Source organism: Columba livia, chromosome 3 (genome assembly GCF_036013475.1).
Source record: "Columba livia isolate bColLiv1 breed racing homer chromosome 3, bColLiv1.pat.W.v2, whole genome shotgun sequence".
NCBI classification, from domain to species: Eukaryota; Metazoa; Chordata; class Aves; order Columbiformes; family Columbidae; genus Columba; species Columba livia.
The window spans coordinates 20,467,193-20,491,346 of record NC_088604.1 but is presented as its reverse complement, the minus strand read 5'-3'; the positions used below and the strand labels follow the sequence as shown (position 1 = coordinate 20,491,346).

The 24,154-nt window shown below is 37.7% G+C and overlaps 1 long non-coding RNA gene across 4 annotated transcripts in view; it reads right to left on the bottom strand.

Moving 5' to 3' along the window:
- LOC110362050 (uncharacterized) overlaps nucleotides 1-24,154 on the bottom strand; it is a 59,120-nt gene that overhangs the window by 11,653 nt on the left and 23,313 nt on the right. For 3 of the 4 annotated variants that reach the window (XR_010471139.1, XR_010471141.1, XR_010471138.1), the window contains exons 2-3: nucleotides 23,977-24,065; nucleotides 6,144-6,232 (exon numbers count right to left, since the gene is read on the bottom strand). This is a non-coding gene — a long non-coding RNA (uncharacterized LOC110362050). The remainder of the gene's footprint in view (nucleotides 1-6,143; nucleotides 6,233-23,976; nucleotides 24,066-24,154) is intronic. The other variant, XR_010471140.1, reaches the window with a different exon arrangement.

The following is a 24,154-nucleotide window of genomic DNA, read 5'->3' as shown; positions in this document are numbered from 1 at the left end:
TTTAGGTATGGAGAAAAGCAACAGATTTCTAGCAGTATTTTACATGGTTTCTCTGTAAGCTGTGGTTCTTACCATGCTTCTGTGCATATCTCACTGTCATATCTCATACTGTTTCCATTAATTAACTACTTGACAGTAGATTGGTCCCAAAAGTATTTGTACTAACAAGTGAAAGGAGAATGTTACCAACAGTTCAACTGTGTTCTACTTTATTTAATTTCCATATTTTAAAAAATGTATGACAAAATTATATGAAACAACTTCTCTGTGTTTTTAGTTCAGCTGATAAAATAAGTTTTTATCAAGGTTCTTGAGCGGCTTGGTTTGTTGGTCTGTTGTTTTTGCATTTTTAAGGACTTCATTCATAAGGCCCAGCTAATTTCACTGTACATTTAGAATGAGGTTTCGAGCCTTGGTGAAAAAGGCAGTGCAACACTTTTCTAAAACAACATGTTGATTATAATAAATGAGCAGCTGAAATATAGCAGTAATAAGAATTCAGGGATCTGCAGTACAGAGTGATTTAAAATTATGAGAGCACTTCACATTATTATGAGCATTTCAGTCTTCAAAACTGAAGTGCTCTTAAAATTTTTAAGTGCTGTAGTAATGCTAACTATTCAATACTGCAAGTCTATATAACCTTCAATCCTCCTTTTATTGATGGAATTCATCAGTAGGCTCAAGGCTTTCTTTTCTAAGGTTGGAAAATGTTTTTGACTGAGATGGAAACTTGTATAGGCTAACTACTCAGGAAGTGAATTAATTGAGTTGCCTCAAATTAAAGTTGCTCAGCCCTCACCACTTTGTTCCATGGCTTGTGTAAGTGTTAGAAGTAAATACAGAAATTATGAACAGAAAAGTTCCATCTGTGCGCACTCTAATGTGAGAAAAAGACTGTCACGTTGACCCGCAGTGAAGATATTTAAAAGATATATGTTTTGCCTCCCAGATGAAGTAGGTTAAAACCAATCATTTATGAAGGCTTAGCCAATGGGTAGAAACTTTTTAGGTTGAAGTGTGTCATATGATTAAATAATTTTGTGTTCCTACCCCCAGGACAATGGAAATAAGCTTGCTTTTATAAATCGTATTTTCTTTGATGTATTCTCAAATTAAAAAGGAATTTAGATGCGTAAATACATTAAAACTTGAAAAAACTATATTAAAATACTTTCAACCAGTAAACTAGCTTGTGTTTACATGATTGATGGATAAGGATTTTCTAAAGTGCTCATGGGAAACTTCTGTATAATTCAATGAGTAATAGAGTTTTAACTTTACTTTTTAATTTACATGATAAATCCATGAAAACTCTATCCAGTGTGTTAAACTTCTGAAACTTTAATGGGACCTTTGAGTGCCACTACGATACAAACTCATTATGCATTAAAGGTGTTTTGTGGGTGCCCTCAGTCTTCTTGTCCATGTTGTGGGCAAAAAATGAACAATATTAGGTTCTTATCTGTTAAATCGAGAAAAGATTTAATTCTGTCATTAAAAGTGTCACAGTGTAGTGCGAACGAATTATCATGAACACATGGAGGTTTAAAATTAGAGTTCAATAAGTGTGAAGAAGGCTCATTTTCATTTCTGTAGTTTTGGTGAGCAGGTTAATATTACCTCCAACACTGCTATTACAAGTTCAATCTGGGAAGAAACTCATTCATTTTACGATGTTATTTTTCACAATGCTAACAATCACTTACCTGTTTCAACATAAATTTTCATATATATCCAGTCACTCTCTTACTTTTTAAGAATACGAAGTACAGCTCAATAGGAAATGAAGTTACTTCACTTACAAATTCTCCATTTTTTCTGATGTACATTAGTCATAATATTCTGGAAACCTTTCTCTGGAAAAATTTAGTTTTCCTCCCATTCACTTTAATTCAGCTGTTGTTAATAATTGGTCCACTGGAGACAATGTATTTACTTTTGTTACCTTAGTACCTTTCTTCTTGTGCCTTCATGACAACTTTTAGCTTTGAGATTATACTGTATCTATTTATTTTTCTGTTCAGATGGTGATTAAATTTGATTAATGGCTTTCTGATACTATAGCTTGAGAACTGTCCATAAATCTTTTCCGTAGCCTGTTTAACCAGTTTGTATGGTATTTATGAAAAAAACTCAATTCACCTCCCATTGGCTTGATCAGAGTACAAGTCCCACTAAGGAACTGTCCTTAACTGTTTATCCCAAAGACCAAATAACTTGAGAAAAGAAGCAGAGCCAAAAGTGACATTTCAGGTTTCTCTGTAATACTCCAATAATAGGTCTCTGACAGATCAAACAAACTGAAAATTAAAAGGTAGTTCCCTCTTAACTACTGAAATAAGATCCACGTGCCAAGAAATAAGGATTTTGTTCCACATAAACTATTTTCTGTGTAAAACAGAATGAAAATGAGACATTTTGATTCATTTGGTTAAAAAAAAAAAACGTGATGGTGAGACTCTGTTTATTCTGAGTATACTCTTTATGGTTTCTTATGAATATATGTTGCAAATACTCTCTTCTGGGAAAATGTGTTTACAAATATTTTCAACCAAACGAACTTGCAGAAAAGGATCTCCTGGCAGAAAAAGGATCTGTGGGTATTGATTGACAGCCAGATGAACATGAGCCAGCAATGTGCCCAGGTGGCCAAAAAGACCAACAGCATCCTGGCTTGTATGAGGAATAGTGTGGCCAGGAGGACCAGAGAAGTGATTGTGCCACTGTACTCAGCACTGGTGAAGCCCCACCTGGAATCCCATGTTCAGTTTTGGGCTCCTCGTCATAATAAAGACATTGAGGTGCTGGAGAGAGTGCAGAGGAGGCAACGAAGCTGCTGAGGGGCCTGGAGCACAAGTCTGGTGAGGAGCGGCTGAGGGAACTGGGGCTGTTAAGCCTGGAGAAAAGAAGGTTGAGGGGAGACCTTATTGCTGTCTACAACTACCTGAAAGAAGTTTGTAGCGTGGAGGGGTTTGTTCTCTTCTCCCCAGTAGCAAGTGCCAGGGCAAGAGGAAATGGCCTCAAGTTGCACCAGGGGAGGTTTAGAATGAATATTAGGAAAAAATTCTTCAGGGAAAGGGTTGTCAGGCATTGGAACAGGCTGCCCAGGGCAATGATGGAGTCACCATCCCTGGAGGTGTTTAAAAGGCATTTAGACAAGATTCTTAGGGACATGGTTTAGTGGTACAGTTAGGTTATGGTTGGACTTGAAGATCCTGAGGGTATTTTCCAACTGAAATGTTTCTATGATTCTGTAATACTATTTTTATTTATCTAGTCTATTAAAATCTCTGATAAAATTGTCAGCCAAAGTGGCAGTATATCAGGTTGCATGCTCTTGCCTTTCATTTCCCTCACTCTAAATAGATATTTTATAAAAGTAGTGTATAAGAAACCCAGCTGTCAAACAGCTTTTGAATTGCATTTCATTACTATATAGTTGTGCTGGTTTTGGCTAGGATAGAGCTAATTTTCTTCATATTAGCTAGTATGGGGCTGTGGTTTGGATTTGTGCTGAAAACAGTGTTGATAATACAGTAATGTTTTAGTTACTGCTGAGCAGGGCTGACATAGAGCCAAGGCCTTTTTTGCTTCTCACCCCACCCCACCAGTGGGTAGGCTGGGGGTGAGCAAGAAGTTGGGAGGGGACACAGCTGGGACAGCTGACCCCAACTGACCAAAGGGATATACCATGCTATATGATGTCATCCTTAGCAATAAAGAGCTGGGGGACATTTAGAGTCATGTCATCTGTCTTCCCCGGTCACTGTTACCTGTGTTGGAGCCCTGGTTTCCTGGAAATGGCTGAACACCTGCCTGCCAATGGGAAGCAGTGAATGAATCCCTTATTTTTAATTTTGTATGCATGGCTTTTGCTTCACCTATTAAACTGCCTTTATCTCAGCCCATGAATTTTCTCACTTTTATTCTTTCAGGTCTCTCCTGCATCCCACTGAGGTGGAATGAGTGAGTGGCTGCATGGTGCTCGGTTGGTAGTTGGGGTTAAACCATGACAATAGCCTTATTGTAAGGAATGAAGTTCTGAAACATAAGAGGTTTTCCTTCTGCACTGAATAAAACCTGAAGAAGGACTCAAGTATTTGAGACACCTCTTCCTCTTCCTCACTATTGTGATTTTTGTTTCCCCAGATGCACCAGACACAGTGGAAGGTTCCTCCTAAGCTGTCAGCCTACATCTGCACAGCTACCCAGCTGAAATTACATTCCCAAAGCCTGCTACTGGGAATGTGTGCTTTGAGTTCACGCATCCTATAAGCCTTAACCACCTAGCTTTCCCCTGAAGCTGGAATGCCACTTTTCCTTCCTTGTTTTTTGATGTTACCACAAACATGGATGAAACAGTCAAAGCCAGCAGAGACCTGGCCACACCTCGTGATCCCTCAGCAGGAGTGCTTTCTGACATGGGGTACGCAAGCCCAATAGCTGCTCTTGGGAAAAAGTAATCCAGAGAGGCATAAAATTTTGCCACTAGCTCAATCTGAGGGCACTACTGAGTAGCAGTAGTGGCTTTGTGCTTTTTCTGCTTCTTCTATCTGAGTACCTGCGTGAGTCCGAGGCAGAACTTGTTATCTCTAATTTTTATAGAAATATGATTCATTCACAGAATGAATATCTAATACTGATTTGTATTGGGATAGTGGCAAGAGGTCCCTGTTCAATTAGAGCAGAATATTCACCAATTCCTTATTTGATGAATTCTTTAGATACTGTTTAGTTCAGACAGAAGATAAAAGATGTGGCTACATCAAATATGATGGAAGAAATGACAAAATAGTGATGAGCCAATTGCGACTCACTTGTATAGTACTCAGACTCTTTGAGCAATAGGCTATAACCAACCTGAATGTTCCTAAGGAAATACAATGAACCTTTATTTTGAAGTTTGAAATCACTGTATAGGTAGTGTAGTTACTGTGTGTTGCCGTATTTATGGCATACTTTTTGTTGTTGCAGATGCTGCAACATTTCCTAAAGGTTCTTTAGTTTCCATCATTTTAGGGGATATAATGATCTTTTTTGACAATATTAAGTTGGAAAGTACTACATCAGTCATAAGTTTAACCAACTTCTTAATCTAAATATGCTAACATTTCTTCTGTATAGAATTTCTGCCCTTGATTTTTTTTCTCTGCATAGTCAACTAGTAGCAGACATAATGTTCCCAACTTTTCACCTTTAGTTGTATTTCTTCTCTGCAGAGTACGATGATGATGAGACTTTCTAAAGCTTTATATTTGTTTATTGTAGAATACAACAGAGAATATTCAACTTATTTTCAATTTTCATTGAATATATTGAATTAAACTGAAATGACATTGAAAACATGCAGCAAAGTTTCTGAGAGAGTTTCATTTGATATGTGGTTTTAAAGTAGATTCTGTCTACTTGTTGCTGTTTCTACAATTCTAGCTGAGCAATACTGACCCTATGTAAAAGTTGGGATTTAATGGATTAAACCTTGAGTACCATTTTCCCAGTTAGTTTCTGACCCATTACAATCTAAAATAAAGAAGTTATTGAAGTCTTTACATAAGATCAGGAGGAATAACCATGGTAATATTTGTGACCCTGAATAACCTCTCATGAAGTAGCAGTTATCTGTACAACTCTGGAAAACACTAACTGTTCTTTCTAATGTCTTTTGAGTACATTGTGCGTTCCCCCAATGGAAGCTTTGAAACTCTAATTTTCCAAGTCAATCTCCACAGTTAGAGAAAATAAAAGTATGTCATAATTTAATTTAGGTGAAGATGTTGCTATGTAGTACAGTTCAACTTAGTATAAAGCCTAGCCTACAATAATTCTTTTTTTTTTTCAGCGTTTAGTCATCTTTAAATATTATTAGAAAGACCTATTTTTTGAAAGTGCCTTTTACCCCAGCATGAAATAATTTAGTCTCAGCTTTCCTTATAGTCATTCAACTCAAAACATTGTCATTGGTCTCCTAATTTTAACTGACTTTAATTTTTGTTCTGAATTTTATGACAGTGACAGATTGTAACCTTTGGATAAATGTTCTTACCTTTTCTGCCTGCTTTTAGTGCAATGTCAAAGGAACGTAAGTCCTGAAAATGATACTTCTTTAAACTTTGCTGGAATGAAATATTGGAAAAACTTACTTTGCTTTGCTGCAAAATGCAGAATGCTGTAAGTATTGACTCATCACAGCACGTGCTTTAGTCTCACTTGGTACTCTCAGCACTGCACCCTGCAGGGATGAGAAAACCAGCTGGTTTGAGGCAACAAAAACCATAACTTTTGACACTTCTGTCACAACTATGATAACAATGCTACCTTTATTTAAGAAAATTTTGCTAGATTCTGTGCTATTCAGGTGTTTTTAAACTGATCTTCTGACATCATGCGTTTTTTATTTTCCAATGGATGGAGTCATGTCCTTGTACATATTTAATTGAGAAACTAAGATAAATACTGAACTGCATTCAGAGGAAGGTAAAGAGAGAAGCAAAACAGTACAGCACTTCTAATTTACTGTGTACTGAACTCAAACCATAATTTTATTCCACCAATAACTGAGATGCTTAAAAGTAGAATAAAGAGCTTGAATTAAAGAAGAATAAGAGATGGTTTTTACAGTATTTAGCAGCAATCATATTATTTTCTGGCATGTCCCCTTCTATTACATTGTTTCAATGACAATTATTAAAACTGCGTTATGATTCTGAATATGAGTATTATGACTATGAGTATTCATGACAATTGCTTTTGGCACTTCAGCATACATAAGAAAAGTTTTATACAATTATAGTAAGAGCACTGACAAAGCTAAGTTACCAGTATTACCATTTTTAAAATTCTTCTGTAAGGATTTTGGTGCAAAGCTAATGAGGAATTAACGTTCCCACTGTTATTCTTCCCATCCTGTCATCCCACAAGCTCCAAATGAACTTGGTGCCCTTCTCTTCAGAAGTCTGTCAGTCATATGATTACATGCTTTGAATACTGAAATTCAAGATGAACTGACAATCAGACTTCCCAGGCTGGAAGGTCACCTCTATTTTACACGCAGTGCTACATCGCACTGGAAGCATGTAGTCTGCTGAGCTGATGGATATCTGCCCACTCCCAAGACAGCAAACCAGTTTTGCTAGGATACAGGTGGCAGCTGAAGATGCATTGCACACCCATCACTGCAGTGGCACAAACTCCACCCCTCAGGAAAGCTTTGTCACTTTGTCACCATGTGCCAGTTTGTACTTGATCATACTTCTGTTTCCATCAGAAAGACAGCATGGTAGAGTGAAAAAAGCAAAAGATACTTTGGCACTTGACACAGCAGAATATATTTGCTATGATGGGCGTCTGAAATACCTGTCAACCTGCATGCTGGAGCTTATGTAAATGAGAATCCCAAGTCTCTGCATATGGCATAGACAGCCAACCTCCAAGCAAACCTTGTTAACCCAGGATCAGCATACAGGCAAGCACTTCAAGAGAAGCAAGTCCAGCCCACAGGGCTGAAATCATGCTGAAAGGCCATTGAAAACCCAAAGGTGTGTGTGCTGACCCTTTCTGCAGGGTGATGTTTGTGCCCTGTCACGTGCGCAGGGTAAGAGTTATGATTTTAGACACATTGTCTTTGCAGAGCGGTCATCAAGCTGCCTGTGCGGGGCTTGAAAAGCGGTAGGCAGCCAACACTCAAGATTATAATGTTTTTTCCATTCTCCTTTTAGATGTTTAATGCACCTTCTTCCTTATCATACACATGGCCTGCACGCTCTTTCAGTTTTTATCATAAAACTGTAGAGTGCTTATCCTTCATTTCCACTTGTGGTTTCTTGGGGTTACTAAATTAATTGTAATTAATTATCGCTTCACAGCTTTGATTGCTGAATGAGATTTGGCCACAAGGGAAAGCATGAATACTATCTTCTGAAGAATGCAAGAAATATTAATTTTGGAACAGTCCCATGAAGGTGGCAAGAGATACTTCAGCCAATGCTCAAAATGTATTGCAGTTTTCCCAGTTATTTCTTCCCAGCATTTATCTGTCATTCAGCTTGGTTGAGCATTATACATTACAAGCGCTCATTTTCACATCTTCAATAATTGTTGACGTGACTGAAATTAGAGTCTTGTATTTCCTTTTCTTTTTGAGCTCCTAAAATGAAGAACAATGGACATGAACATTCTCTGTATAGCCAAATAACAGTAAAGGTAAACAAGCATGAGCTGAGGTTACTGCCCTGCTAGGTGAGCTATAAATCAAAGGCACTGACCCATTTGGGTCATTAAAATCCCATGATCTTTTGTGTGAATGGAGAGATTTAGAGCTATGGTTCAAAGTTTTTGTATTCCACTATGCTTCAGGGAATTTCTGACATTTTTAACTAAGATGACAACTAACTAAGATGTCAGCTGGAAAGTATTTAAAGAACACTAACTTCTTTAACAAAACAGAAATATCAACATTCACTTTTTTTTTTTTTTTTAACACCATTTTCCATTCCATGAGCAAATTTGCAGGATTTTTCTGCCTTCCATTCATAATTTTAGGAAAAAGCCAAAGCTCTCAGCTGCTTTAGGTCATTCTCCATCTAGAATAGTTATAGTAATATCCTTAGTTTTTTTATTCTGTCATGTCGAAAGGTGCATCACAGATCTGATCTGCTACAAATGATCTCTGAATACCACCTCAACATTTTGTGAGCTTTGGTGGCCGAGTTGGTAGTAAGATAGCCAAGCTGTTTGTGACTATAAAGAGCCTGCAGATTATATCTCTGAATAATTGATGATGCTTACATCTATCCTATAAATTCAAATGTGAATCTTCATTTCAACTAAAATACAAGAAATATGGCAAAGTGACAATGGCAGTTAGATAAGATTTTACCAGAAGGAATTTAAATAATTGTTCTGTTTTAGAATGATGCTGTTCATAACCAGCTCTGACCTATTTTGACTGAATGAATTCTGAATGAATTTTTCCATTATAAGTCTCTGACATATTATTCAAATAAACTCGTTAAATGAAGTTATTTCTCATGGAATGAGAACAAGTCTTTACATGGTAAATTTCTGCCATTTTTTTCCATGAGACAAAAATTCCGCCTGTTTCTGAATTTGTGATATCTGGCTTCTATCTGGTATGTATTACGTTTTTAAAATAAAGGGAATCTGTCTGTTTAGTTGAGGTAAGCACCATGGGAGTATTTAAGTGAGTATATTATAAATAGCAATCTTCTTGTTTTTCTCTTGAGGTATTTTCACACTTGCTCTTGGAGTTTTGCAAACCCTGGTGTACTCTATGTTAAATATAAACCCAATTATACATACCTTCAGTGAAAGAAGCCTGGCAATAAGAGGTAGAAAAAATTTAAGCAACAACATAAAGTATGCCCCTTTCTCCACAGAAACTTTAGATATCTTCAAGCAGGAGACAAGGCCCTTGATTTCTTGCAGTTGAAGGCAAACTGCATAAAATCAAAATCATAAGTAATTTGGCTTCAGATAAAGGAGGAAAATGATGAGACATGAAGTTGAGGTCTTCATTACTCCTTAGAGAAGATGCTATGAAGTTTTTCACAAACAGAGTAACTTCTACTGTTCTTCCAAGTGTCTGTTACACTATTTGTACCAAAACTTTCATGTATATATATTTAGCCTTTCAGATTTCAATTATTTAGTGTAGACTGTTCCCATTCTATGAATTTGATCTGCCGGTTTAATTCACAGGTGTTACATTCTGGCAACATAATCTTGCAAGCTAGGGTATCCTTTATTACATGTTGCTGTTCTACATACCAAATAAACATGGAGAATGGGATTTACACCACTTGACTTTAGATTTTTGCCTGTACCTGAAGTTAGGCTTCCTTGCTGGGGAATTGGGGAAAATGGGCTCTTTTGGGGTACAGTTCTTCTGATGCACTTCTTCTCACTTTAGCTGTCCACATGAGGATGAGATTAATACTCCAGAAACTCACAGCATCACAAATGTAAACATGTGAAAGACAGATATCTCTATAGAATCATAGCTTGATGAATCATGGCAGGGTACAATGAGGACTGAAAGCTTTTTGAGGTTGGGTGCAAGGGGTGGTGGAGGTTCCCCGGGGCAGCAGGGCAGGGCCTGGCAGCCAGTACCCATCCCACCACCCCAGCCAGGAGCAAGACAACCAGGGAGCAAGACAGCCAGGGAGCACTGGGAAAGCCGCAGCCCCAGGCATCAGGCACCTGCCTGGGAATGGGGACAAGACAAGGCAGGGTCAGGACATGGGCCTGTAGCCTGGGTTCACATTCCACATCAATGGAGGACAAGGTCTGCATGGGCATTGCTGTACAGCATCTGCAGCAGAACTCAGGAGGGGGACAAACAGGGGAGCCGCAGCTTAAAACCAGATCCCAAGCAAAAGTAGTTTCAAAATGCACATGAATACTACAGCCCTACCAATATTTTATTTTTCTTGAACAAGTGTGGGGTTTATGGCTACTTTATGGAATCCTCTTTATCTTTTCAACCTGAGGCTTCTCCATGTTAAAATAAATACTGCATGATGTTTAACAGATGAGACACCTCCTGTGAAAATTGTTTGCAGCTGAAGTTAATTTCTGATGCATCTTCAATAGGCAGAAATTTTTGTTCAGGAGAATTTCTTATTTAATTAGCCTGTCACTACAAAAACCTAATAGGAAAGACTGAAATTTATTTAACAAAATGAATAAAGATTAATTATATGTCTACAAAGTATTTCTTTTCCTGCAGGCTCTGGAAACACTTTGGAGACTGCTAGCCCAATCTGAACTAACATTTGGACTCTTTTACCTCATCATGTTTATAATTAATTACAGCAGTCTTTCTTCACTAGCAAATCTACAAACAATATTATTTTCTTTTTTAGAAATGGAACAAAGTACAAATTCTCCCATTTTAACAGCAGGGAGGAATCAAATTTTCTGAAGCAGCCATGGGCTTAATACTTTAAAAAGTATTACTGAGACATACTTACATTGCTAATAAGAGTTTGTGATTAAGAAGCTGAAAGTTTATTAAATATATGAAATATAATCCTTCAATGCATCCAGTTCACCTAAATACATGAGACTGTTGAACATGTGGAAATCCAGCTGTTTCCCTGCTTTAGACATCCAAACTGCTTTCCTGCCTCCAGAAATATCTGATCTACTTTTTATTCCTCCTATCCATCACACACTGAACCGTATTCTTACATTTTTGCACAAATCCCACTTCTTTGCAAAATCACCTAATATTTGTGAGGATGATATTCTGATATCCATGAGAAAAAGAACAAAACAAATTAGACACATGTACCTGTATTAGACATCTTTTCTGGTCTCTGCAGCAACCCCAGTTTTTGAAATGATACCTAAAACTTCAGTAGTATTAACAAAGCTCAATAGTAAGAGCGTTGGAACAGTAACTTACTGCTACCTACAACCTAGGTTTACTTTTCCTCTCCTGTCCTGAATCAAGTGCCTTTGTTTCACATTTCTGCCCTCATTCTCCTGAGTATGTTGCCTGCAGTATTCTTTCAAGTAGTGTCCAAAAGAGCAAAAAACCTCTTGTTTTAAAATTTATTTGTTTCAAAGCTCTAGGCCATTCACGAGTAAGTCGTTTGTTGAATAAAGTTTGATCTCCTAATTTAGCTTTCATACAAAATAGAAATTTATAAAACCTTTTGGAATTTCCTGTGTTTATTCCCTCAGTAAAGCTATATTTACTATTGATCATTTTTACAGAAACACTTGGTTTATTTTCTTCAGACAATGTTTATAAAAGTACATAGGAGCCCAAGGGCTAGATGAAGTACAGCAAAAGAACAACTAGGCTTTCTCTACAGGGAATGATTCGTGTCAGATTAACATTCAGCTCCCCTCAACAAACACACACACACACACACACACACACACACACACACAAAGAACTGCCTAAAATCAGACAGCTTGGAAATACCAAGCATGAAGCATGTCTAGGCAATCCTGAAACCTCTGTTCCTGGTTGAAGGCAAATACATTTTTGCATCCAGGATCCAAAACCTAGATTTGTCCCTGACATGAGATTTCTTAAACGAATTAATGGGACCTGCCTCTTCCTTTGCAAATAGACCCTTACCTCATAATAGCTGTAGAAAACAAGACTTCAAAGGTACTCACAGATGCATCCAACACATCCCAGGAGGTTGCACTAATCAGGAGATCAGGTCTGATGCTGTTTAAGTTGTGCCATAGTGCACTGATATCCCATGAAGCTGACTTAGCAGGGCAAGGAGGTGTCTCAGCCTTGATCATGTATTTGGTTTTGATTACGTAGTGATTAATATATGAAATTAATTGCTTATGTGGCACCTCTTTTAAAAGTATCTTTTTACTATTTTTCTCATAAGCGTACTATGCCTGATAGGGTTTGTTGCATTATCGTCCCTTTCAAAAAAAAAAAAAAAAGGAAAAAAGGGATGATAAAAAGTGGACTCCTTATGGAATTAAATCTTTAAATGGCCTTGTATGGAGTACAGAGTATATCTCCATTAGGAGACTCAGAGGAAAAGAACAATGGAACACCTGTACTGAACTAATTTGCATGTTTGACCCACTTCTATGAGCAGCATGTTTAATAGCCAACCTGCTGCAGGAGAATTGTAGAGATGATGAATTAACAATGCCCTGTCAGCGTTCTCTAATAATATTGTGTTAAATCCATGCCCTAAATTCACAGTGCATGGAGATAAATATCCCTTCCAGCATATTTTTTGTGTTTAATAATTATTCTGCCACTGCAGGTACAGGTGAACAGGATTTAAACTCTCTTTTTTTTTCTTTTTTTCTTTTTTCTTGAAATAGTCACTGAGAAGAAGACATGTTGGTTTAAGGACCCTGTCTGAACTACTTTAAAGACAATAATAAGGAAAGTTATGTTTACTAGTTCTACATTTGTTTGTTTGCGTGTTTTACAATAAATTACTTTGAAAATAAGAATGACTGGAAAGTGTTAAAGCTGATCTATGTGCCCTTGTTTGTGCATGTGTGCGTGTGTTTGCCTGTGCATACACTTGCTCTTTGGTGAAATAATTGTCAATTAGCTGGAGGGAGATGAGAAGCAGAAAAAGTCTCAGGATTGGAACTCTGAGTATTTTAAAAGCATCTCCTCTGCCCTACTTAGCTGATAAAAAGGAGGCAGAAGTGGTTTTAAAGAGCTAAGGCTGAGTGTTGAAGTATACAGACATCCACCAGCACTCATTCAGCTCTCAGAAGTTTCACTGAAGCACAGAGAACCCTTTGTGCATATTCAACTTACTGACTTGGAAAAACATAAATAATCTTGTTTAAAATGAAACCAAATTAATGCTGCAAATTGCATTGTAAAGTCTGCAGCTTCCAGTACTATTTCTGTTGTGTTTTCTGTGACTGAGTTAAAGTAGATTGCACCAGGAGAAAAATTTATAGAGACCTGGTATAGGTGTCTGTAAGTGCCTGAATATACATATATGTGTGTGTATATATATATATATATGTCCAGTTCTTGACAAAACTCAGCTTTTTTAAAAAAGGCTCAAAACATTTCTGGATGGTAACAGTTTATTTCAAATTAGACATTTCATAGCACCTTTAAATTTACTGAAAGTTAAAAAGACATATAGTATAACTGCCACTTTAACCATTCTATTTGATCCTGCAACCTTGGGACTTTATGACTGTCCCAAAGAGTTACACTGGTAACTGTGTATTAGACTAGAAAGGATGAAAATTGAAAGAACCTTGAACCTTCTGTTGTCTTTTATTATCCACCTGTGGGTTGTAATCCATAGTGGAGAAATGTGGAACTTCAGTGATGAGAGCAGAAGGGCGATGAGGGCAGAAGCTGGATCTCTAGGCACCAATTCGGAGAAGCATACTGGTAGATGGCATAGGTATTCGGCACTCATTTATATTTTGGCTTTCTAGCACAGAAATATTCCAGTTACTCTGTCCAATTTTTTCTTTCCTTTTAGTGTCTGAAAGCTGATCTAAATAAGATTTTTTTCTTTCCAAATTTCGCTTAATAGTTTCTTTAGGTTTTATTTTCTAGTTAGTTATATGACCCAGGATGTGTGTTTTGATTCATGCTGAATCGCTCACCTTACTGATCATCTGAGAGGTTCGGAGTGTTTCTTTGTTTGTTTTAAACAGGGCATACTCAGCACACCAGCTCAGTCAGAGATATTAAAAGATGGAGTTAATCTATCCAGAAAAAGGAAACTACAAAAATATGCCATGATTTGAAGACATCTGAATCCACCATATTGGATGATCCAGCCAGTGAGGTGTAATGTCCCCTAAAACTAAAACACCATTGAAAATATTTCTGAAGTGAAATCCTACATCAGTCCAAGTTTTCCTTACAGGGAAGATTTTTAGTGGGACTCCAGCAATACTTTAACAAAAATATGGGCCGTTTAGAGTCTGGTATACATACATATACCTCCAGTTTCCAAATCCAGGGTAAGAGTGTAGAAAATGTTCAGTAGTCTTGGGCAAATTACTGTTTTTTGGTTCTAATATAATTTTGAAAATATGGAAAATACTTGTATCATTGTCAGAGACAACCTGGCATGAGCCGATAAAAACAAAATTTGCCCTTGCCTGGGAACTTGACATCAAACGAATTCTTCTTTTCTTCCACATGAGGTCCCACAGAAAGGAGGATTACAGATGAACCTTGGAGACTAGGGATGTCAGCAGAACACTACATGTGGACTGAGGTGCAAGTCTGCTTGTGGACTGCTCTTGCGTTGAATCCCAAAATAAGCAGAGAGCTGGTGAAACTGTGATAGATAGGATGTAGACGATGACATTGTGGGTTTTAGCACAAAGGGCAGATGTAAACTATACTCCGCATAAATTGAGAAACATGAACTTTGGGTGCAGAAATATTTTTTTTTGTAAATCAAAGTGAGAAAAGATGAGTGGTTGCAGGGACATAATAGCAAGCAGAAAGAGACATTGTTGAACCATGGTTGCTGAGAAAAATGCACAAAAATTTACAAGTGGAGTTCAAAGTTCGTGGCATATATCAATGCTAACAGTGAAAGTTACTTTGGGAAAAAATAAAATGAAAACGAGAGAGAGAGAGAAAAGGAAAGGGAAAACTCCCCTCAGTGGCCAGTGAGAAGTGAAGTGCTGGGGGTCCTCAGGTAAGCAGCCACCTCAGGGGTCCCCTCCAGTGCAGCAGGGCTGCCCCAGAACACTCTCCAGCAGAACGGACAAAGGTTTCATCAGGACCTGCTCAAACTCCGGTTGGTGGTTCCTGCTTATGATGCTCTTATCTCTGGCTGGTATATGCTGACCCGGGCTAGTGCTGCATCCTCACTGACTGCTACACTCAGTGAAAGTGTATTGTTGGATCTCTAATGTTCCCCAAAGCCCTAACTATGGGGACAAGCAGCAAGGATAGAGTGTTCCTCCTGCCGCAGCTGCTTCCTTTGAGAAGCCACTACAGCCACGTTACCACTTCTTCTGGGGCAAGGCCACAAGAGCAGCCTGAGAGCAAGACCGTGAGATCGTGGAGGTGAAAATCCTGTCTCAGGGCCCTGGAAGATCCTGCCCAAGTGGCTGGGGTGATGGGCACCCCACCAATGCTGAGGACAGCAAGCTGCACACCTGCAAGCGAGGAGGCTCTCAGCAGCACAAAGGCTGAGGCATCCAAAGCATTCTGCAACTGCATGCATACACTAAATTAACACTGAGCATCGCCATTGCCTGATGTGGCTGTGAAGTACGAAAATCGTTTTCTGAGCTGTGAGTCATAAACCAATTTTGTTGGCGCAGCCATTCATCAGCCTCAGCTCTCTAAAATTAGATACTTGGGATCCAAATCAGCAGAACATTTTCTACACGTGTGTGGAATTCAGGAGGTGCTTTAGATGCAAAATTTACTTATTCTTTTCCTTGTCTTTAGGACCATCATAAGTTACTCAGCTTATAAAAGTCTTAAAACATCTTGGAACACAACAGAAAAATTCAGAAAAAAAATCATTATTTTAAGAGTGTTCAATATCCAGACACTTTTGAATTTCTTTTAACAAAGAGATTCCATTATTAATATCATCTTACTCTAAAAATTTTAGACTTGTAGTATCCCGTATCACCGTTATATCATCATTCAAAGTATGTTACATTTTAATCTATGTGCTCTTCCAGTGTTTTGAAGTAATTAAAGAGCAGTATAATGTTTACTCTGGAAAGTCCAAGATGTCCTCTTAATTTCTTTGTAAACAAAGGTGAACAGTTCTGTTCTTTATGTAGCTCCAGAGGAATATTCAGGAATGAGAATATTAAACAAAAAAATAAAAATAAAAATAAAAAGCTGACTTACTCCCTCAATTTCATTCAATTGCATTTCATTCACATTATGCTTCATTCTCAGCTACTAGCACGTCCACTTGAAATATAGCTTCCTTGCTTTTTATTAATCCAAATTACCACTTTTACATGATAGTCATTTAGAATCTTTAGAGATTCTCAGTTTTTGGCAATCTTTGTCCAAAAAGTAAATTAGGAACATATAAGTGAGATAGATGCATATGCTAGGAAATGCAGATTAAAACAAGACAATTGCATTTACATCAGTGTGTAGCAATATTACAGATTGTCATTTTTGCTGATATTTATATCCGCAATGGTCTCTGCACATGACTCATAGTTAACACACTGTGTCTTGATGCCAGTTATCTTCTTATGCAGGTTTGAAGGTGACTTTTTAGCTTTCCCATGTGCACAACTACCTATAAAAATGCCTATGATTTTCTTTTTTACATTTATGATAAATTTGAGTGCTTTTTCAGAAAAAAAGAGCTCATTTTTATTGATGTTGGGTGAGCTAATTTTAAACACAGTCCTGCTGCCTTCTAATAAAACTTTGTCTTCTTTTGTCTATTTCTCCTTTCTGAGTTTCTTTTTGAGTTTGCAGGCACCAATAGAATATGGATTTTTATTTAAATCAATTTTTCTTTTGAAAGAGAAAATGAGAAAAAGAAAAAGGGATTTTAAATGTTTTTGTATTTAATGTCTGCAGAAGACAGTCAATAAATCTGTACATGTATATACAAAAATCTGTTTTTCTCTTCTGAATGCAGTGATTAGAAAAAAAAATAAAAAGTAACAGAATGAATGAAAAAATATTTTTCCTAAAGTTTATGAATGATTACAGACATGAAATCATCCATGAAGCAGGAAGAAAAAATAAAAAAGACTGTAGTTCTACCTAGACTACAAATTCAGCAAGGATTTAGACACAAAGATTGACAAACTCTTTGGGTTGTCACTGCTAATAGATATCAAAAACCTATTTAAAGTAGCAGCACTGAAATTTTCCTAGATGTGCCTTCAGAGTTTTTCCTTGCTTTCTGTTTTCAAATTCACACCACATTTTCAAAGGGGTGGTTGAACAATGCCATGTTTCTGCATTGTAAGGCAGAACAGCAATGTTCTGTGGTACAATACAGATTTACTATAAGGTGTTACAAGATAACAGAGAACTTCTAATGGACTCCATTTATCACTTTGAAGTGTCAAATTCACCTATGCCACGGGGAGAGAAAATATTAAACTCTTGGTATAAAATTTTAAGAAAAGAAGACTCAATTGGTCTTGAACTCTTATCTTTAGAAGAAGAATCAATTGCATGTTCTATAAAGTCTGCAGTTCAAATGCAGAACCACAAAGAAATATTCAGTTTAACTCCAAATGTGTTGATATTTCTACATAGCACAGTGTAGAGACAGTGACTAGCACTCCTTGATATATCATGTAGGAACTAGATTTGGGGTATTTGTCTGCCAAAAGCTGCACAGTATGTTACAGATATGTTACCTGTAAGCTTCTACAGGTTTGGTGCATTTTCTACAAGACTGACAAATCAACAGCTACTTCACATTACCCTCAAAAGCCAAGAGTCAATACCAGAGCTGACATTGTTCATTATCAGCAACATGGATCACACAAATGTGCAGATGCTATCAAATTAGAGATGACACAAGAAAAGGCAGAGCTTAGTCTAGAAGGACCTTGATAAATTTGAGGACTAAACCAATAGGAAGTTCATGACATTCAACTGGGGGTGTCAAGTCCTATGCCCAAGAGTGCAACAACCCCCTGAGTCCTGCATAGGCACAGCCTGAGGGGCAGCTGGCTGAGCGGGGCCTTGCTGAAGGACCATAGGCTTGGGGGATTACAGTGGGTGCTAGTGAGAGATGAACAAACGCTGTGGCCTCACCCAGGTTATTGCAAGCCACATAGTGGGCAACGTTGGAAAAACTGCAAAAAAAGTTATTTTCCCTCTTTACTTGATACTTGTGAAGCTGCACCTAGAGTAGTGTGTCTTGTTTTGGGACTCCATATAACTCCTATATAACTCTGGGGCTCTGAGCACCATTTCTAACACCCGGCATGAGTAAACCACACCAAGCCTGACCTCTGAGATTAAGATCTCAGCATGAAATCCACAAAGAAGTGAATCATTCTGATTGAGAGCTGAATTTAAATGGGGCCACATTGTGGACAAAACAAGAAAATGTTGAAAAGTGTAGCTATGCTGTTCACAAATGAGCTGTGCTGGTTTGTGTGGAAAAGAAAACAATATACAAGCATATAGCCAAGGAAGTGAAGCATAACCACAAGGAACCAAGTATCACAAAACTGACATCCCCATTTGAATTTGCAGTCTTAATTAAGATTTTTATGTAACAAACCTATTCCTTTTTCTTATTCTAGCCTGGTTTCATTTTACCTCCTTACTGCAGAACTTTGGGATGAGACAATACAAAATTCATCAAAGAAAAGCCCCCAGAAGCAGGAAATTAGCTTGCAAGAGTTAGACTCTATCCAGCACTGTGAAAGTTTCCTAAAGACTGAAACAAGGAGAAGATTCAGAGCACATTTTCACATTGCAGTCCTGTCCTGGACTGAGTTAGTTCCACTTACTTTTTCTATTTCCTGCCCAAGCAGTGCCTTCCTTTCCTGCCATGTTTCTGTATGAATTAGGGTGTCATACATTGGTGCTGCTGAAATGCATCTCAAGTTCACAACTATATTCTGTTTCAACCTCCTCACCAGCCTCTCTAGTTTCAACAATATCAACATTGCAGTACAAAGATCTTGTACATTGAAAAGCTAAAGTGTTGATTTAATGTTTAGAAACCTGTGCAGCAACTGAAGATCCTGTTCTTAGTCTCAGTGAGACTGAGATGTCCTCCTGAATAAGTAAAACTGGCTGGCCTGTTGATTCTAACAATCCTTTTCATGATTAAGCCATCATAGTTTTCTAAAAGATGGTTTAAGTGGTTGCAGAATTTCCAGTTTGCTGCGTCACGTGGGTACTGCAAACAGAAAGTCTTACATCTATTGTGTAAAGGGGGTTTTAATACTTGTTTATGAAACCAAGATAGTTTATCATTGATATTTATAAAGCATTTCCTTGGCAGAAATTAAGTCTAGATTGCCATGAGATGCATAAAACATGTTTCTGTCATGAGCCATCCTTGGCCCTCTCCGCACACATTTAATCAGCAGAGACACTCAGATTTAGGCTGGCCTGGCTTACAGCCACATAACATTGGAGTAGGGCCCAGTGTTGGAAACCAAACTTTCTGACTGAAGTCAGCTTGTGTGAGAAATCATTAGCTTGTGACTCCTGGCAGACTAATTGGTGTGTATGGAGCTCCTTAATAATTTGTCTGTATTGATCCTGTCTATGCTGTGTGAATTTCTAATCTAATATCTTGGGAATCCCTGTATTGTGCTCTATTTAACTGTGTTGATGTACTTGCTGTTTCTGCAGAGCTTTTGCAGTGTTGTTGTTCTGTATAGTTTCAGGCGAAGCAAGAAAAAAGAGGTGCTGTAGGGATGCATCTGTGATCGGCCGACTCTATCAAAATTTCCAGGCAGCGGTACATATGAATATTTTAACTGCTTGTCTCAGTTATTTGAGTTGTTTCATTGTGTAGCAAATCTTCAATATCAGTGTGAAGTTTTATAATGTATATAAGAAGCCTCTTCATTTGATTACCTTATTAATATTTTATTTATACAGTTGCCATTGATTTGAACAACATCCTGGGGTGGCTGCATGGAAGACACTTGTAAATATTTACATAAACTATTATATTTGCTTAATGAACAGTAGTCAGGAAAAGTAATTACCGCTATCATTTGATACCATTCTCCTCAGTGTGACACAGAGACAACTCTTCTTTTATCAAAGGAGAATACCATGTAAAAGAAGGAGATGCACGTGCTTAAGACACAAACAAATCTGATAGTTAGGAGTGCTGTTGTGAAACAGTCTGTAAGGAATCATATAAGCTTTAGAGACATGCTAAAAAGACAGAAAGAATGGGGAGACTTTATCTCAGTGGTTTCTGATGCATGCCACATGAAGACTGCACTGAAAAGTGATTTAGAGGCCAGATGTTTTTATGAATGAGTTTGATCATGACACAGTAGTTGAAAATATTGAAGATTAAAAAAAAAAAAAAAAAGGAGAAGAATAAGAAGTACCTGGGAGAGACTGAGAGGAGGAGAGAGGTTATATTAGAGATTTGTATTGTCACAAGTTGTGGCAATATTGGAATAAAAAGCAGAAGCATATTCTTTGACCGTAAATGGTAGGCACATCAAAAATTGTCAGCATTATTGGAAATAAGTTGAGGCAGGCATGTTCATCTATAGACTGTTTCTGCTTAATTTTCAAAGCAAAAGCTATGTAACACTTTAATAATTTATCCAGCTCTGTAGCGTCATATAGTCATACAATCATTCAGTCTGGAAAGGAACTCACAATGTCCTTACTGCAACCGCCTGCTCAAAAGCTCAAAACAGGGTCTACACCAATTTCAGGCCAGGTTTCTCAGGGCTTTTGCCAGGCAGATCTGTACAACTTGCAAGGTCAGAGGCTGTGAAATCTCTCTGGGCAACCTGTTCCTGTTTTTCATGCTGACTATTTTTTCCTCCCACCATGCACCTCAGTAGAGACCCTGGCTCCATCTTCTCAGTAACCTCCATGCATGTTTTGCAAGGCTGCTGTCAGGTTTCCCCAAGGCCTTCTCTGCTCCAGCCTGCACAAGCCCCAATCCCTCAGCCTCCCAGGACAAGTGCTCCAGCCTCTTGAGCATGTTGGTGCCCTCCACTGAACTCACTCCAGTATCTCCCGAAATCTCTCCTGGACAGAGTATACCAGAAGCTGACTAAGCTGAGCAGAGGAGAACAATCTCTTCCCTATTAGCACAGCCCAGGTTGCTGTTGGCTTCTGCTGGTGTCAGGGCTCACAGCTGGTTCAGGCTCAGCTCACTGCTCACAAACTCCCTGGGGATTTATTCTGCCTCTTCCGCCTGTTCACTAATAAAGGTATTACACAGAGCAGATCCTAGGATAGCATCCTGAGGTTCTTCACCTGCTTCAGGTGACCAGGTAGAGCACAACATATTGACCAACACTTTGTGGGGTTGACAGCTCAGCCAGTTTCTCACCCAGCTGGTAGTCTGCCAGTCTAGACAATGACACATGTTTTAGTGCTTGAGTTGCAGACATAAGAATCACTGTTTAACGCACCTGTCAGAGAGTATCTGATGAGCAAGTAGCAGTGCTCCTCTTGCTGAGGGGGGTTTGTGGTAAGAGTAAAGACACAACTGGGAGTTGTAGGTTTTGAGGAAAATGTAAGTAAAGTAAGCCTCTTCACTGGTCCTAGTGACTTCATGGGAGTTTTGATTGCTTGCAGAAGGCCACAAGTTGCCCAAACCAAAGCACCTTAATCTTCTTAAGTAACTATCAGGTGCTGTCAATCACTGCAGTCCCTCTGTGGGGCTTCTTAGTCATAGAATGGTAAATGGACAAATATATCTCTTCTTTTATAATTAGTTCCAGTATTTTTCATGTCAACATTGAAATGCAAATGAATGCAAATATTATTGCAAGTTCTGCTATATTTGAAAACTAAGTGAATATAGCATGGATGGCATTGCACATCAAGGGCATCGCTCTAACTGAACATGTTGTTACAGGAATTGTTACTGTATGCAATTGAGATGTTCTGATGCTGAGCTCTGCTCAAAAATACAGCTGCATCAGTCAAGTAAAGCTGAGAGAAAGTCCCTGAAGCCAGCACAGACATTCTTTCTTCAAACCTTTCCCATTACAGCTGAAATTTCACTATCTCACTCTAAGTGAAAGACAGGGTGAAAAAAAGAGCTCTGGTCTTTTATACTGAGTCTTCTACTTCATAATTGATTTCACTTGATATTAGAATGACATTTAAGTTGTCTGAATCAAAGCCTAAATCATACTACTTATCTGTAGAGTTTACAGGAGCAGAAACATCTTAAAGAGGGAAATGGTTTAAATCTACCTCAAATTTGCCTCTCCTGATATTACTATAGGTACACCAGCCATTGTAGGCTGGCTAGGAGTATGGTACCTATAATAATCTGTGTTCTTCCTTCTTGTTTATCATTTAGATGTGCTTATCTAAGTGGAAAAGCATGAAGTAGAGTAAAATGTTCACACTGTTTTTTCTTTCAACATCAGTCTTTGAAAATACAAAATGAGGAAAACTTTCTTGATTTTTCTCTTTCTCCTGCATATGAAGTTAATATTCACCAAAACTGAGTCACTCAGAGTCACAAGACACTAAGACAGTCCAAAGGTGCATAGTACTTCAGACTTGTCAAGTTGTAGGCATTCATAATATCACTTCACATTAGTGTATTTAGTGGATAATTTCTGGGATCACAGCTCAGCTATGTGGTGGTTTACACAAACTGTAAACATGTATTTGAAAGAAAATTAATCCAGCTTGGCTCTGTCCTAAGGACTTTGGCATGCAGGATGTGCAATGGCACATTTTGGTGAAAAACTTGTGAAAACTTAAACCATGGAAAAAGGACACTTTAAAAATCAAACTTCAAATTTTGTTAGTGAATTAAGGGATATAAATGTGAATTGCTTCAAATAATTTTTATTCTAAAAATATAAGCCTCTGAATACTCTGTATTTGCACTTAGTTTGAATACCTCCAAAGTGCTGGCTGACTCATTCAGTCTTTCTCAGCTCTTCAAAGTTGCAGAAATAATTGTTAAGGACTTGCACCTACTCCTTTTCATCCATTAAAAGGAAAAATGATGCAAAATCTGGTGAATCTTTGTCCTTGAGAAGATGGAATTTTCATATTTAGTGTTGAATTTCACTTATATCCGATCGCATTAGTTACACTGTTGTAAAGGCTTGTATTTCCTTTCATATTTTAAGTTGTGAAGCTAGGAGCCCTATAAACCAAGTATTAATGTTTTAAATATAATTTGGGTAAAAATACACACCATATAAATATACATTAAGAAGAGAAAACCCAGAGTAAGATATAAATAACAGTGAAATTAATGAATGGTAATTCAAACTGGGAAAATTCAGCAGAATTTCACTTTTGTATTAAAACTCTAATGTAGTACTATTCTGGAAAGATATATTTAGGCTAACTGCATATCATCCAGTTTAATTACAACACTCATACTTCTGTTATGGCTAAAAATATAGGGAACAGATCAATTATATACTATGAAGTAGATAAGGTATCTTATCAGAGGTAGGAACTATTTAAATTAACTAGCCTTTATCTGTGCTATTAATTTTTGTCTTAATTAATGATCTGCTAAAAATACTACACTGTTCTTTTATGGTAATGATGCTAATTTGTATTCAAGTAGCCTTCCGTACTGGAATGTACTCTTTGTTTTTTTCTAGCAGTTGTAGGAAAGCATACAAATGAAAACAGAGATTTGATCTGAACATATGGGAGAAATCACATAGCTGGATTCCTCAGGACTATATTTAGTGTCCTGGAAATTGCTTTACACTTGATTTATTAGTTGCATTAAATAGGTGGCCATTGAAAGGTCAGATCCCCAAATACAGTACTTTGGCATTGAGGGCAGTGCAGCTAGATTGACCTACCTTAGCTATGCATCTGGCACATGGTTCAGAACACAGAATACTCCAGGGACCTCCATTTATTCAAGGTGATGAGTGGAACTCAAATTCACCTTTAAAAAGACAAAATCATATAGAACAGGAATGTCTGAGTAGAAAAGGAGAAGAGGATAAGAAATTTTAAGAATGAGCCAGATGTCTA